Source organism: Theropithecus gelada, chromosome 13, assembly GCF_003255815.1.
Source record: "Theropithecus gelada isolate Dixy chromosome 13, Tgel_1.0, whole genome shotgun sequence".
NCBI classification, from domain to species: domain Eukaryota; kingdom Metazoa; phylum Chordata; class Mammalia; order Primates; family Cercopithecidae; genus Theropithecus; species Theropithecus gelada.
This window is the reverse complement of record NC_037681.1, coordinates 32,840,326-32,856,654: the sequence shown is the minus strand read 5'-3', so window position 1 is coordinate 32,856,654 and position 16,329 is coordinate 32,840,326. Positions and strand designations below refer to the sequence as shown.

Below are 16,329 nucleotides of genomic sequence, written 5' to 3'. Positions count from 1 at the left end.
CATTTCAGATGTTCCTCCTTTCCTCTCTTTCTCTGCTGCGTCTTTCTGTCATTCCACTGTTCATCTGCTGGTGTGCTTCTGGAGTCTGGGGTTTGGGGTTCATATGGGTGCAGGCTAGGGGGCATAGCTGGCCAAAAGGCAGCTTTTGGGTGTGAAACAGGAATGTCTGTCCTCATTTGAGGGCTGTGGGTCTTTAGTCTTGAGGGTGGGGCTTCTGCCAGGGAACCACGGTCTTCTACCCAGTAGTTCCCTGTCTCCTATCTGTATCACTTCTTTACATTCCATGCTTCTTTGCTGAGAGATGCCTGGGGAAATGGTGAAGTTATTTAATAAAAAAGTGACATCAACCCAGAAGGACCGAGACTTTCAAGATCGCCTCCTGCTTAGTTCACTAATGCACCTGCCTCTGCCCACACCCTCCAAGTACAGATGCTCTGATCTATGATTCAGACACACCCAGGACGCTGGCCAGGCCAATGCCTGCCCTTCTGTGAGGCCTTGAAGTATGGTACTTCTCAGAGAAATAGAAATTATGGCTAGAATGCTTCTTCCCCAGATTTGCTGATGACTCTTTCATCTTTTCAGTCAGTCTCTGCTAAAATATCACTGTTTATCCCTTTCTTATTCTGCACTATTTCTTTCTAAATAGTATTTCTAATGTACTATGTAATTCACCTATTTATTATATGTATTGTGTGGACTACTAAAAGGTAAGCTCCAGAAAGTCAGGGATCTTTTTCTGATTTGTTCACTGATGTATCCCAAATACCTAGAATAATAGTGCCTGCCATATATTGAGCTTTTAATATTTTCTTTTATTAAAAGGATGCATAAATATTTTGAAAATGTTTATTTGAATACTCCCAATGTTACTACTGAATTTATCGCTCTGCTGTTTCGAGAAACACCCTGATACCAGAGGTCTTAGAGACAGAGGGGACCACTTGAGTCTGTCTACCTTGAATTTTGGTCTAGGGTCCTGGGTTATAACCCAGAGCTGAGTTAATTGAATGAAGTACCAAAAGAAGCTTAAAGGAAAAGTATTGGTAGAGAAAATGAAGTTTTAGAATTTAGCTGGGGCTTTTGTGTTATTTGAAAATGTGCTTATGGTTGTGTCTTTTAAGCTAATTATATTTAGGCTATGGTAACAAAAGGAATTAATAAACAGATCAGCCAGGCGTGGTGTCTCACGCCTGTAATCCTAGCACTTTGGGAGGCCGAGACGGGTGGATTACCTGAGGTCGGGAGTTCGAAACCAGCCTGACCAATATGGAGAAACTTTGTCTCTGCTAAAAATACAAAGTTAGCTGGGCGTGGCAGGACATGCCTGCAATCCCAGCTACTCGGGAGGCTGAGGCAGGAGAATCGCTGGAACCCGGGAGGTGGAGATTGCGGTCGGCCAAAATGTTACCATTGCACTCCAGCCTGGGCGACAAGAGCAAAACTCCGTCTCAAAAAATAAAAATAAATAAATAAATAAATAAACAGATCTAAATATCTTGTAGAGCTACATTGGTCAATAAAGTAGCAACTAGTCAAACGTGGCTGTTTAAATTGAAACGAATTAAAAGTGAATTAAAAGTTAGAAATTTAGTTCCTCAGTCACATTAGCCTCATTTTAATTGTTCAATAGTCACATGTGGCTAGTTGCTGGCAGATTTGACAGAGCAGATGTAGAACATTCCCATCATTGCAGACAGAAAAGCTCCAGATGTGTTTCTTAGAGTCTGGATGTTTTGCAACATAAAATGAAGGCATCAGAATGAGTGATGGCAGTTTTCACTCTTCCTTGGGTCATGTGACACACTGCTTGGATTGATTTAGGCTAAGTTGACTCGGCTGGGCTCTGTTTTCTTTCTTTCATAATGATTTAACAGATTTGTGACCAATAGGAGCTATTATAGTGTGTTTTAGCCACCTTGTGCTATTAGTTATTCAGATTCTGAAATTTCTCAGTCCATAGACAGTAGAAGCAGTTTAGGCAAAGGGATGGATGAAGGAATTGTTTGGGTGAGTTCAGGGATACACAGTTTAGAATGACGGAGATTCAGGGTCTGTGCGGGATAGCGCTTACATAGTGAGTTGTGGAAAGAAAGTCACTCAACTATGAACTCCTTGAGGTTGGCAGCTACAGCTGATAGATATTTATATTCTCACTACTTAGCATAATACATACTAGACTCTTCATGTATGTTTGTTGTTGTTGTTGTTAAATTAATTAAGCAACCAACCAACACATCAGCCAACCAAGTAATAAATGACAGATAAACAAGGGCCAGATGCAAAGCTATTCTTTAGTAATAAACAAACCCCAAATTCCAGGGATTTTCTACTACAAAAGTTTGCTTGTTTATTTAATTGTACTGTCTAAAATAGGTCAGGGTGGAGATCATGCTCTACATGGCCATTCAGGGACCCGGGCTGTTGCATGATCTGCCATCTCTTAGATACAACATTCTCACAAGTAGCCTGCAAGGTTACCAAGGTAAAGGAGAAATGGAGGCAGTATACTGGTTCTCAACTCTCTCAGCCCACGAGTGACGGGAGTCACTTCTACTCAACGTTCGTTGGCAATAACTTGTCACATAACACCATTCCCTGCAAGGGAGACTCGGAAATGAAAGGGAGCACACAAAGTATTTGGCTAGCACCGCGTCTATCACACGAGATCACACAGGAACAGGACAAGAGGCTTCAACTTTACCCACTAGTGGCTTTCCAGCTATTTTGTTAAACAACAGAATCCACTCTTCAGATTAAATATCATACACAAATAAAGCAAAAATAGAGCTTTTCTGGTTGAAATGGGGGCACAGAGAGAAAGATCCACAACCTGCTTACTCAACGCACCCTCCCACACCGTCTCCGTACCTTACACATTCCTCCAAGGAATCCAGAACTCCTCAAAGCACAGAACGAGGACCACTACCATAGACTACCCAGAGGCCCTGGAGGCTATAAGCAGGAAAGTAATGTAACCACAGTTTCCTTTTACAAAGATAACCTTGGCACAGTTGTGTGAGGGTGGCAGGAAGCAGTGGATTGGACTGTAGGCATGCAGTACATGTGTCAAGATGAGAGGCTGGAACAGGTTCCCAGCCTGCTGGGATCCTTCCAGATGAGAGGATGAAGGCCTGAACCATGTCATGATGGGACTCAGTGGTATGCCTTCCCAATTTCTTCTAGCTCAGAATTCTGTTTCTCAGTCTGATCTAGCTTCACCTTTATATAGGTTGAAGTTATTCCAACTTTCCTTTTAATACTGACCTAGGCCTATTACAGGAGTTGGCAAATTGTTTCCATAAAGGGCCAGGAAGTACATATTCCAGGCTTGCAAACCATTTGGTGTCTACGGAAACTACTCAGCTCTGCTGTTGCAGAGCAAAAGCCAGCTGTATGAACAATATGCAAACAAATGGGCATGGCTGTGTTCCAATACAACGTTATTTATCAACACTGAAATTTGAATTTCATTTAATTCCCACGTCCTGAAACATTATTTTTTAAAAAATTTGTTTTCAGTCATTTAAAACCATGAAAAAACAGTCTTGGCTAATAGTCCAGCCTTAGCAAATAGGCAAGATAAAGGCAGGCTACGGGCCAGATTTGGCCTGTGGTGAGTATTATGCTGACCTCTGGTCTATTATGTTGAGTGATTATATCTATTATCAGGAAAAGGATTTATATTCATAGAGATGGTTTTCTTTTTCTTTTCTATTTTAAAATGGCATACATTATAATGAAATGAAAATAAAGGTATGAAACTAATGCTTTCCATAGAACACAGAATTCAGAGTTAAAAAAAAAAAACAGAAACAAAAAGACAAACAAATCTCTGGAAATTATTGCCAGTCAATGATTTAGTCAATGTGAGTGTATTTTAATTTTATACCACCCCCCAGCATAGTTCAGAGCGAAGCCACACAATTAAAATAAACAAAGCAATATAAAACAAGGCTGGAAGGGCCTTCTGTTCCTGGATTCCTTCTTGCCTCTGTAACAGAAACTCAGAAATAAAGATGCTCTTCCTCAGGGCACCACCCGCTAAGGAGGCCACCAGTTAATGTGAGAATTACCAGAATCATCAAACTGATAGAAAATTTGGCCTTCTGAAGGCAAAGAAAACAATTCTGTGAAATGTTCCCTTCCCAGAAGTCATCTTATCCCTTAAATTACCACACTGAAGAAACACCAACTAAAGCACCTGATGAAATTATTTGCTCTTAAAACATTTTCACCCCCCCTCCCCGCCTTTTTTTTTTTTTGAGACAGAGTCTCACTCTGTCGCCCAGGCTACAGTGCAGTGGCGCGATCTCAGCTCACTGCAAGCTCCGCCTCCTGGGTTCACACCATCCTCCTGCCTCAGCCTCCCGAGTAGCTGGGACCACAGGCGCACACTGCCACGCCCAGCTAATTTTTTGAACTTTTAGTAGAGACGGAGTTTCACTGTGTTAGCCAGGATGGTCTTGATCTCCTGACCTTGTGATCCGCCTGCCTCAGCCTCCCAAAGTGCTGGGATTACAGGCGTGAGCCACAGCGCCCGGCTTCTTCCCCATTTTTAAAGTAATGCAGGCTTATTTTAAATAATTTGTAAAGTGACCTAAAGATACAATGATGAGAGTAAATATCACCCCAAATCTCAGCACCCAGACACAACCATGTAAACCAGAAGGCATTTCTTTAACATGATGAGTATCATTCAGAATCTACATATTTTCAGCCTGTTTTTTGTTGTTGTTTGTTTGTTTGTTTGTTTGAGATGGAGTTTCGCTGTTGTTGCCCAGGCTGGAGTGTAATGGTGTAATCTCAGCTCGGCTCACTGCAACCTCTGCCTCCCGGGTTCCAGTGATTCTCCTGCCCCAGCCTCCCGAGTAGCTGGGACTACAGATGTGCACCACCGTGCCTGGCAAATTTTTTTTTTTTCTTTGTATTTTTAGTTAGTTAGAGACGGGGCTTCACCACGTTGGCCAGGGTGGCCTCAAACTCCTGATCTCAGGTGATCTGCCCACCTCGGCCTCCCAAAGTGCAGAGATTACAGGAGTGAGCCACCATGCCTGGCCTGTTTTGTTTCTTGTTTTTTGTTTTTAACTCAGCATTATACTCTGAACATTTTCCCACATCATTAAAGAGCCTTTGGACTTTTTTTTCATTGACCACATAATTTTGAACAGATATATTTTTATTTAATTAACTGATGTAATGGAAATGACCTTTCATTAAGGATCATGCTTTCAGCCAACAAATATTTGCTGCACGTCTCCTTGATGCCAGACACTGGCTTAGACACCAAGGGCTGACATGAGCACATGGTCTCTGTTCTCATGGAGCTGACATCATAGCATCTTTTATGTGTAAACCCCGCACTAGATCCCTGTGGTGCTGAGATGAATAAAACCCAGTCTCTGCTCCCTGGGAACTCTCAGTTAGTGAGGGAGACAGGCAGTTGAACCTACAACAATTACCCCACATTGTGATATGAAGAATGAGGCCCTGCACGTACAAAGATGGAGGGAATGCATCTATGGGGGAGGGGCAGGAGGGAGGGCAGAACCTCTGCAGAACAAATGCTTAGTTTTAACATCATTATTTTGACAGATGTTGGTTCTAGTCCAAAGTATCTATACACAGACCATGCTGTGACTAATTAATGTCACTCTGCCCAAGAGAGTCTGGCCTAGTTAGTCGCTTAAAGAGAACTTAGCATTGACGACTTACTGAGTTACCAGAGCAATGGAGATACAGATTCTCCCATCAGAAGACACAGGGAAGCAGCAGCATTGTCCAATGGAAAATACTTTCGGTCAGGATCTAACTGCCTTAAACGCTGGTCTCAGTCCAGCCGCTGACCTGCTCCGGGAAGTGTCCAGGAGAATTATTACAGCTAATCCCCATAGCACCGTCCTCACAGTGGAGGTAATGGCATCCATAAGCCTCAAGATATCACCAATGTTTTCTGTGGTCAGTCATGTCGGCAGATCAGGCTCTCCTCCAGCAAAGGTGCTTTATCTGCCTAGAACAGAACAGATTCTCTCTAACTGTGTGTTCAATTAATTAGCATAATCTTCACCCAGACCCCTGTCTGTAAATTTCTTTATTATTATTATTGCTGCTGTTGTCATACGATGTATGTTCTCAGTGCAATCTGGGTTTTCATTAACCCAGTACACTGGTTCCACACTCTGCCAATTGCCAACTCAGAGGACGTCCTAAGCCACATGGCTATTAACTCATTTCTCTTTCATTGTGTATTTTTCTGGCTAAGTTTTTGGACCTAAAAACAGTTTTGCTCTAACATTTGTTTTGAAACTCTGCATTTCTTTCAGGGTAATCAGTATATTAGGAAACAGTTTGAGCACAATGTCAACATATCTTTGCAATGCATTATTTCATCTGCTAGAAATGGCATACGGCTGACCCGGGGTTCCTAGGAATATGCAAAACACACACACCTCCATGCATCTACCGGCTACCGCAGATCACTGCGTGTGTTATGAGCCACACCCATTCACATCTGGTTTTAGAACTTTCTCTCTGATTTCTGATCAACCCCAGTCCCCACTTCACAGGGACTCCCAAGCTGCCCCCTGCTGGCACCCACTTCCACAAGCAAACTCCAGTCTTCTGCAAGGAAAATGCCATGTTTATTCTGGTATTTAAGTACATCTTAACCGTTTAACACGTGCACAATTCCACTACTGTTTTTATTAGATACCTTTCTTTGTGATTGTGTGTCATTGGTCAAGTTTTTAGTGTTGTAACCCCATTTTTTCCCTGAGTCTGGTGTTTTTTCTGGCATACTTTCCCACAGTGCTGTAATTTATAGGAACACATATGTTGCGTTAGAGCAGACCTTACTGTAGAGGACTTTGTGTTCTCCCCTCACTATTTTATCTTGCTGGACTTGCCATTGAGATTGATCATGCTATTTTTATAATGTTGGATCAAGTGTTCCGAGCAAGTGTTTTATTCTGATTTTACAGGTGAATTATCTGAGGCTTAAGGACAGTAAAGTCTAGCTTAACTCTTCATAAGTGAGTGGTACAATAAGAATGAGAATTACCTTGTGTTTCTTGATCCAGGGAAGCAGCATGTTGCTGTATAAAGAGGGTGGTCTTTGGACGGGACACATCTGGGTTTGAATTTCGGCTTCACAAAATCTTTCGATGTGAGTGCCTTCAGTAAACTGCCCAGATCTCCAAACCTTATTCTCCTCGAGTGTAAACATCAGGAAGTTGACATTCACTTTTGAGACGTACTCTGGAAATTAAGCCACAAAATGTAAGGAAAATGTGAATCTAATGCCTTGGGCAAGGCAGACCTATTTGCTTTTTCCTCTTTCCTTTGTATAATAATACCAGATTGTATAATTCAGGGTTATCCAGAAAAACGGAACCAATAGAAGATACATAAGTATGTGTGTGTGTGTATATGTGTGTCTATATATGTGCGTGTGTGTATATGTGTGTGTATGTGTATATACGTATGTATACCCACATTTATTTTATATATATGTGTGTGTATATATATGTATATATACACACAGACATGTCATATTTATAATGGGAATTGGTTCACACAATTCTGAAGGCCAAGAAGTCCCACCATCTGCCATCTGCAAGCTGGAGAACCAAGAAAGCTGGTGATGTAATCTGGTTGAAATAAGAAGGCCGAGAACCAGAAGTGCCAATGTCTGAGGATGGGAAGAGATGAATGTCCCAACTCACACACAGTGAATTGACCCTTCTTCTGCCTTTTTGTTCTATTAAGGTCCTCAACACATTAGATGGTACCAACCTACGTTGGTGAGAGTGGGTCTTCTTCACTCAGTCCACTGATTCAAATGCTGACCTCTTCTGGAAATACCCTCACAGACACACCCAGCAATAATGTTTTACCTGCCCAGCTATCTGGGCAGTTCTTAGCCCAGTCAAGTTGACACATTAAAATTAACCATCACACAGGTAAATCTTATTAGGCACTTATTTTAACTTAAGTGCCTAGTAGCTTATTGGGCACTGAAGAAGCCATTTTAAGCACTTTTGTGTATTAACTAATTTAATCTTGATAACAACCCTATTCAGCGGATTTCATTAGTATTCATTTTTCACAGATAAGTGAATGTATGTACAGAAAGGTCAGGTGATTTGCTTAAGGTCAAGTAGCTAGTGTGCCAGTTATTAAGTTACGAACTCTCAGCTCTAAACCCACCCTTCTGTATGCTGCTTTGTGGAGTTGGGGCCGAGGTTCAGAAAAGCACATTTTAGCCTTGCCAGCTGGATTCCCATTATGCTCTACAAGGCTGAAGGGACGTGCCCCTTCCTGTTTGTTGCTTGCCTCACTTTCTGTGCACTTGCTATTCCCCAGTAACACTTGTTCTTCCTGCCAAGAGCAATTTTTTCCAGTTGCAGTAGTTGAACCCACTTTACAGTTTTTTCACCACTTGCAGGACAAGCTCAAATGTGTGTCCCCAAAGCACAACACCAACCAGCCAGCTGTCTTCTCGGAGGTCTGTTTTTGTTCCAAGGGGCCCCCTACTAAGGTTCAAAGATTTAACCACCTCACACTCATTTTGTTCCCTCAGTCGTAGGGCCTGTCATGTGTCCTGCAGTTGCTACCTCTGTGATACCTTTGAGATTTCTTCTTACACTTTCAGTTACCTAATTAACAACTTTATACCTCTTTAACAATAATTCCTATTAAATTCTCTCTGATGACTGAAATAATCTGTGTGCTCTGCATCTTGGCGGCCCCCTGACCAATGCATCTGGTAAGAGGCAAAAACAGAACACTATACCAGCAGCTGTGTACAGGGGTAGACCACTATGATATACAGCCTCTCAGATATTATTACATAATTACAGATCCATACAAAGCAGCTATTATCTTTGTGTGTCTGTTTGATTGATTTTGTTGAGACAGAGTCTCACTCTACCACCCTGGCTGTAGTGGAGGGGCAAGATCATGGCTGTCTGCAGCCTTGACCTCCCAGGATCGGGTAATCCTCTCACCTCAGCCTCTCAAGTAGCTAAGACTACAGGTATGTGCCACCATGCCCAGTTAATTGCAGTAGTTATTTTCTTTAGTACAAACCGGCTTATGACATAGCTGGCCAATGTTATACTGTCAGCTCTGATGTTCTAGAGTTACAAGAAGCTAAGTACTTCAGTCAACCTTCCATGGGACCTGACTGCTAGGGACCAGTGGAAACTGATCGCTAGCCTCTTCTTGTGGCCCACTGACCACCATATGAAACAGAAAAGAGGCAAGGAAGGCTAATAGACAGAAGATGTCCATATTTGACCCACTGAAGTTTTCTCTGGAATTCTGCACTTCCACATAGAGTAAAGGACAAAGTATTCTCCCTGGAATCTGCTAGTCCATAGCCTTCTAGAATGTCTGAGTTGGAAGGGACCCCAGAAAGCACTCAATTCAAAACTCCCATTTTAAAAATGAGTACATTGAGGCCCAAAGAAAACAGCTAGCCCCAAATCACACAGTGAGTTGGTGCTGGTGCCCAGGCCAGAACACAGGTCTCCTGATCCCTGATCTTCCCATGGGTAAGCTTCTCTGCTTTTCCTACAGATCATGGTCACTTCTCTGAAATCTGATCTCTGCAGCTGAGAATTCCCTTGCTTCTCCCTCATTCCTGTTCCTAGAAACCTGGAGAAATGGGAGTAGGAGAGGTTTTCTCCTCTGGTCTCATTCTTTATGGCTGCCACCTCCTCTCAGGGCTGCAAGGTAACGAGGATGAAGCGAGTGAGTGAGCCTGGAAAGTGCAGGGTGAGATCCCGTCTTTACTTACAATACTGATACTTTCTTCACCATAGATATTTTTACAAAAATTCTGATTTTTAAAATACTGCACTAAAATATTATTTATCAGTATCACTGAGTGTTTTGGTGCCTTTTTATATTTTGCTCCCATGGTGAGTGCCTTTCTGGTCACATCCTTGACCTGTCCCACCCTCCTTTCCTGCCCTCCGACTACATCCCCAGTCAGGTCAGGTTTTACCACTTTGTAATCATTTTCTGATGCGTGGTCCTCTTTCTGTAATACCGGAAGCATTCCTACTGATAACACAGATGATGAGTAACATGAACAACGATCACCCAGGGCCAGCTGATAGAGATTTAAGATAAAACGGGGGAATTCCTGACTTTGGTGAAAAGGATGCTGTGGTGAAGGGGAGCAGCATAGGCTTTGAAGTCCGAGGCGCTGGGGTTTCAGTCCTGATCACACCACTGACCAGCTGTGTGACGAGCAGTGCCTGACTGTCTGTGATCTGAAAGCAGTGGATACCCAGACACAAGCGGAGCCTACTTCCTGTTCCTACAGAAGGCACAATCCAGATGGAGGACATTGTTTATTTCTCTGGGCCTTGTTTTCTGTAACTGAAAGTGAAAATAGCATCATCTCACAGTGAGGATTAAATATGGTTCTTTACATGAAATTGCCTAACATGATATGGGCACCCAATTAAAATGTGCCTCCGCACAAGTGAATAACAATCTTCACTGGAAAATTCTTGTTGACAGGAGTCATCGTCATGCATAGTTACTCTTTCACTATTTAGATCCATCTTCATATAGCTACTTATCCTAATTGAAGAAGACCCAGAAAAAAATAATTATTGAAAACTTTTCATTGGATGCTTCAATATTTAAAACAATTAAGGAGGAAAACATATTTATTTCAGCTGCACTCAAAACCTTCAGATTTTCATCTAGCAATTTTCATTCCAATACCCCTGGTCCTTTGAATTTGCATTTTTACAGCAGAACCTTTGTGCTTCCTCACACCTTTCTACCACTGAACCTAGTCTTCATCCTTTAGTTCAATAATGGCTTTGAGTATGCCTTCTCATAAAGGGGTCAAGAAGGATCTGAGGCCGGGTGCGGTGGCTCATGCCTGTAATTCCAGCACTTTGGGAGGCTAAGGTAGGAGGATCACTTGATTCCAGGAGCTCAAGATCAGCATGGGTAACATAAAAAGACTCTGTCTTTACATTATAAATTTTATATATATATATATATATATATATATCAGGGCATGGTGGCGTGTGCCTGTAGTCCCACCTACTCAGAAGGCTAAGGTGGAAGGATCACCTGAGCCCCTGAGGTTGAAACTGCAGTGAACTATGATCATTCCACCGCACTCAGACTGAGCAATAGAGTGAGATCAAGTCTCAACAAAAAAAAAGAAGAAGAAGAAGAATGTAAGAGCTATTCTGCACACTGCTGATGTTGTGATTGCAATATTTATCTGAAAATAATGTGGGAGCAACCTCTCCTACACATTGGAGTAGGTAGAATTCTGAGATGACGTCCAATAAGCCATGCCCTTTCATAATTTCCTGTTCCTGAGTGCAGGTGGAAACTGTGATTACTTCTAGCCAACAAAATATGACAGATTGAGGATAGCCACTCCTATGATCATGATATGTCACATAAGACTCCATCATAGCAAGCTGAAATGAGAGATTCTCTTCCTGGCCTTGAGTACATAAGTTACTATGTTATGAGAAGGCCTGTGAGAGGGTCAGGTGTCAGGGAACTCTAGGTGGCCTGTAGTTGTTGACAGCAGCCCTGTCTGACAGCCACCAAGAAAGCAAGAACCTCAGTCCTACTGCCACAAGAAACTGAATTCTTCCAACTATATGAACTTGGACAAAAAGACTCTAAGTTCTAGAAGAAATGCAGCTCAGATCGTCCCCTGATTTCAGCTTTCGGAGATCCTGAGCACAGTCCTAGCTAAGCTTTTCTGTACTTCAGACACATGGAAACTAGGAGATAACAGACTTACATTGTTTCAAGGCACTAAGTTTATGGAAATTTGTTACACAGCAATAGAAAATTATTAATAAGTGCTCACTTTGGCAGCACATACACTAAAATTGGAACGATACAGAGATTAGCATGGCCCCTGTGCAAGGATGACACACAAATGCATGAAGCACTCCATATGCTTTTTGCAATCTACCCATCTGACAAAGGTCTAATATCCAGAAATTACAAGACAAACAATTTTACAGGAAAAAACAACCCCATCAAAAAGTGGTCAAAGGATATGAACAAACACTACTCAAAAGAAGACATTTATGTGCCTAACAAACATGAAAAAAAGCTCAACATCATTGATCATCAGAGAAATGCAAATCAAAACCACAATGTGATACCATCTCATGCCAGTCAGAATGGCGATTATTAAAAAGTCAGGAAACAATAGATGCTGGTGAGGCTGTGGAGAAATAGGAACACTTTTACACTTTGGTGGGAATGTAAATTAGTTCAATCCTTCTGGAATACAGTGTTACGATTCCTCAAGGATCTAGAATCAGAAATACCATTTGACCCAGCCATCCCATTACTGTGTATGTACCCAAAGAAATATAAATCATTCTACTCTGAAGACACATGCACATGGATGTTTATTGCAGCACCATTTACAATAGCAAAGACATGGACTCAACCCAAATGTCCATCAATAATAGACTGGATAAAAAAATGTGGTACATATACACCGTAGAATACTATGCAACCATAGAAAGGAGTGAGATCATGTCCTTTGCAGGGACACAGATGAAGCTGGAAGCCATCATCCTCAGCAAACTAATACAGGAACAGAAAACCAAACACTGCATGTTCTCACTCATAGGTGGGAATTGAACAATGAGAATACATGGACACAGAGAGGGGAACAACACATACCAGGGCCTGTTGGGGGGTGGAGGTGAGGAGAAGGAACTTAGAGGCTGGGTCAATAGGTCCAGCAAACCACCATGGCACACATATACCTATGTAACAAACATGCATGTTCTGCACGTGTATTCCATTGTTTTAGAAGAAATTTACAAAAGAAAAAAGAAAATTATTAATAATACACGCAACTGGTTTATTTGAGAAGTCTGAAGTAAGGAAGCTAATTCTACATGTTTTCTTGGTCCTCTCCTCTCCATATAGAAGGTGACACTAAGGGTAGAGCATTGAGTCTGGGTTTGAAATTCCATTTATTCCTCAGCCCAATATTTCATACAGAATTGAATCCTCTTGCGTGACTTGCTCTGTATTCCCTTCAGTGGCTTGATTGCCTCACATCAGTTTTGTTAAGGAACGAGTGAAGCATTTCCTCCAAATGTCTATGTAGTAGTTTTGATCTAGGGGATAAGCATAGAATTCAATAGGATCCAAACATGTGATGGACTTTGAGGGAGGTGATTGCTGTATAACTTTAATCAGAAGCCCTATGGAGTGAACTACAGTTAGCTTTCATTTACAGCTTTTGCAAACATCAGAGAAAAGGCTAATCAGAACATTCTCAAGACACATCATAAGCAAATTGTAGCCATTTGCTGAACAGATCAGTTACGTATTCATCAACAGTACCAGGAGACTCTATAGAACGGCATCAGGGAAAGTGTGCAGACATCTGCCTCGCATCAGCCAGACACGTACACACGCATGCTAGTTTATCCCACCTCACAGCACAACAGTGAAACCTTGATTGCTGATTTAACTTTAGTCACTTTTTTCTACATAACAAACTACCCCAAAACTCCATAGTTTAAAACAGCAATAATTTACTTTTTCTGATCATCGTGTAGATTGATTATGTGGCTCTTCTCTTCCATACAATGTCTTGATCTTTTCAGGCTGCTATAACAAAACATTTTAGACTGGGTAACTTATAACAACAGAAATTTATTTCTTAGAACACTAGAGGCTGGGAAGTCCAAGATCATAGTACCAGCAGATTTGGTGTCTAGTGAGGGCTCCCCCTCTGCTTCACAGATGGCACCTCCATGCTGGGTCCCCACATGGTGAAAGGGCAAGACAACTCAGAGACTTATTTTATAACAACACGAATCTCATTTGGCCTAATCACCTTCCAAAGACCTCACATCTTTATACGATCATGTTAGGGATTAGGTTTTAATGTATGGATTTTGAGGGAAACACAAACATTTAGAACATAGCACACAGTGGCATCTGCTATGGTCATTCGAGTGATTTTGCATTCATTTGGTGGCTGGTTTCTCTCAGCTGTCTGGGGCTTTGGGGCTAACAGTCAACTAGGGCATCTCTATTGTCCATGTGAACCCTCTCCCCATATGGTTTCTTATCCTCACAGTTTTCTTCATGTAACCTCTCTTCTGCAGAATGGCTTGGATTTTCTTTGCAAGACAGTTGGGTGTCAAGAAGGCAAAAGAACAATCTTCCATGACTCTAAAAGGTTAAGCCTGGAAGACCACGGGGTCATTTCTACCATTTTAATATTAGTTACAACAAGTCATCAGCCAGTCAAGACTCGAGAAAAGAGGAAACTGACCCCACCCTTGATAAGAACAGTAAGATGTATGTCCAGGGAGGGTAGTAATTCTTGATGGCCATCTGTGATGACTTTCCAGAGTATTAATTTGTGAGTTTCTCCATGAGATGATTCTTACAGTTTATCTTTGATTTTAATTTTTCTATTGCTCACTAAGTGTTGCATTTAAATTGGTAAATAATTAACTTTAAGTTATATTTCATGATTTATGTAATTTATATGATGTGTCTCCCTCCCATATACATACTACAGAATACTACTGATGTGTTTCTAAGGAAGTTTTTAGACATTGAGCTCACAAGTTTCAGGATATGCCTTGATCTCTTTAGGTTTCCTTTCATATTTCATTATTACTGTCTTACTCATAATGTAATGATCAAAGAAATAGATCTATATTGTCTGCAGAGTAAAACTCAAGCCTCCACCCTGAGCCTTTGGCCTTCAAGATCAGTTAATGGACTATAAGGGGCTCTAAGGGATACAGAGTTAGGTTGGGTCCGGGGAGACAAGCCTGGTTCTGAATTCAAGTTCCAGGATATCAATTCATCTTCTCTTAAAATAGGTGCTTAGCTTTAAAAATATTTTTATCTTAAATATAGGGACAATAACTTCTGCTTCATAATTTATGAAATAATATATGCAGAGGACTTAAAATTAGTGATAGCACTATTATTTATACCTCACTCATTCTTATAGTAATATATCTTTGTGCACTGAGATAGTTCTCACTGAGAAGGAAATTTCAGTATTACCTGAGAAGTAACTATTTTCAGTAAAAATACATGCCTGCTACTATACCCAATTCTCTCCTAGAATTTCTCATCTTTCAGATGAGAGGATTTGAATTTTATGCTATTAATGTAGAGATGATTCTGAGATGTAGAGTGCTCCCACCTCAAAGTCCTTTCCTTACCAACCATTGATATACTGCTTTACAGTACGAACATTTTCCAGCTATCCCATTTAAACTTAAATGAAATACAGGCCGATAAAGCATAGGGAACATCATTTGCATTGTACAGATGAAGAAATCTAAACTGAGAGAGGCTTGAAGTCTTTCCTATGGTCATTTTGTCAGCCAATCTTCTGACTTCAGGACCTGTGCAATTGCATTCCGCTTTCTTTCTGAATGTTTAACAAATACAGTAATGTCATGAAACGAGGAAGAAACCAGACCATTTCTGAGCAGATTGCATGTGTGAGGAAGTTTTCTACAGACTTCATGGGTAATATTTTCACTTAATCCTAATGCATGAGATATATGAGTTATTAGTTTGACTTAACAGAAGAGAAAACTAAGTTCTGAGGAGCAATAAGCTAGCTTATACATTGGCAGATTTTAAAAATTGGACCCAGAGAAGTTAATCTTATATACCAGGCTATTTTCATTTCCCCTTATGATCTATGTGAGAGACGGGCAAAGAAGGGGCTATGTGTATGAAGAATCTGCAAATGGCTCTTTTTTGTTCTGGTCTATGCTAAGCCTTAACCTGCAATTGCACAACATGAAATGGCAGGGGGTGTCCTTTTCACCACCTTTAAGTTTGTCGTGGTAGAATTTTACCTGCAGCTATAGACTGTGTAATGAGTGCACCAGAGGTGCAGAGTATTAAGAAGTCATATTTTTAGCTTGGTTTTCTAACTCTGGGGAACAGTTGTCTGCAGCAGCATGATTTGATCATGTTTGATTACTGACTTTGCACAGTTCTGTCTTCTTTACACATTGCCACCATTGGTTCACACAGTATTAATGCATTTAACCTTAAAAAAAATCCTGTTTCCTCAATCTTTCTGTTATTATAGACTCACTGAAGCCTTCTATGTAAAAACATATGCCTCTGCCTTGGGAAACCATGGACACACTTTGAAATTCTTCAGGTAATCTGGAGCACACCTAATCTGGAAAAAAAATGGTTTTCCTGTAAGTTGGAGAGGAGAGGTGATATGGTTTGCATCCGTGTTCCTGCCCAAATATCATGTCAAATTGCAATCCCCAACGTTGG

The 16,329-nt window shown here is 41.2% G+C and overlaps 1 non-coding gene across 1 annotated transcript; it reads left to right on the top strand.

The window, feature by feature from the left end:
- Positions 1-11,864: 11,864 nt before the first annotated feature.
- Positions 11,865-11,968, top strand: LOC112605533. Its single transcript, XR_003115510.1, has one exon. It is a non-coding gene; the product is annotated as a U6 spliceosomal RNA (small nuclear RNA).
- Positions 11,969-16,329: the final 4,361 nt, after the last annotated feature.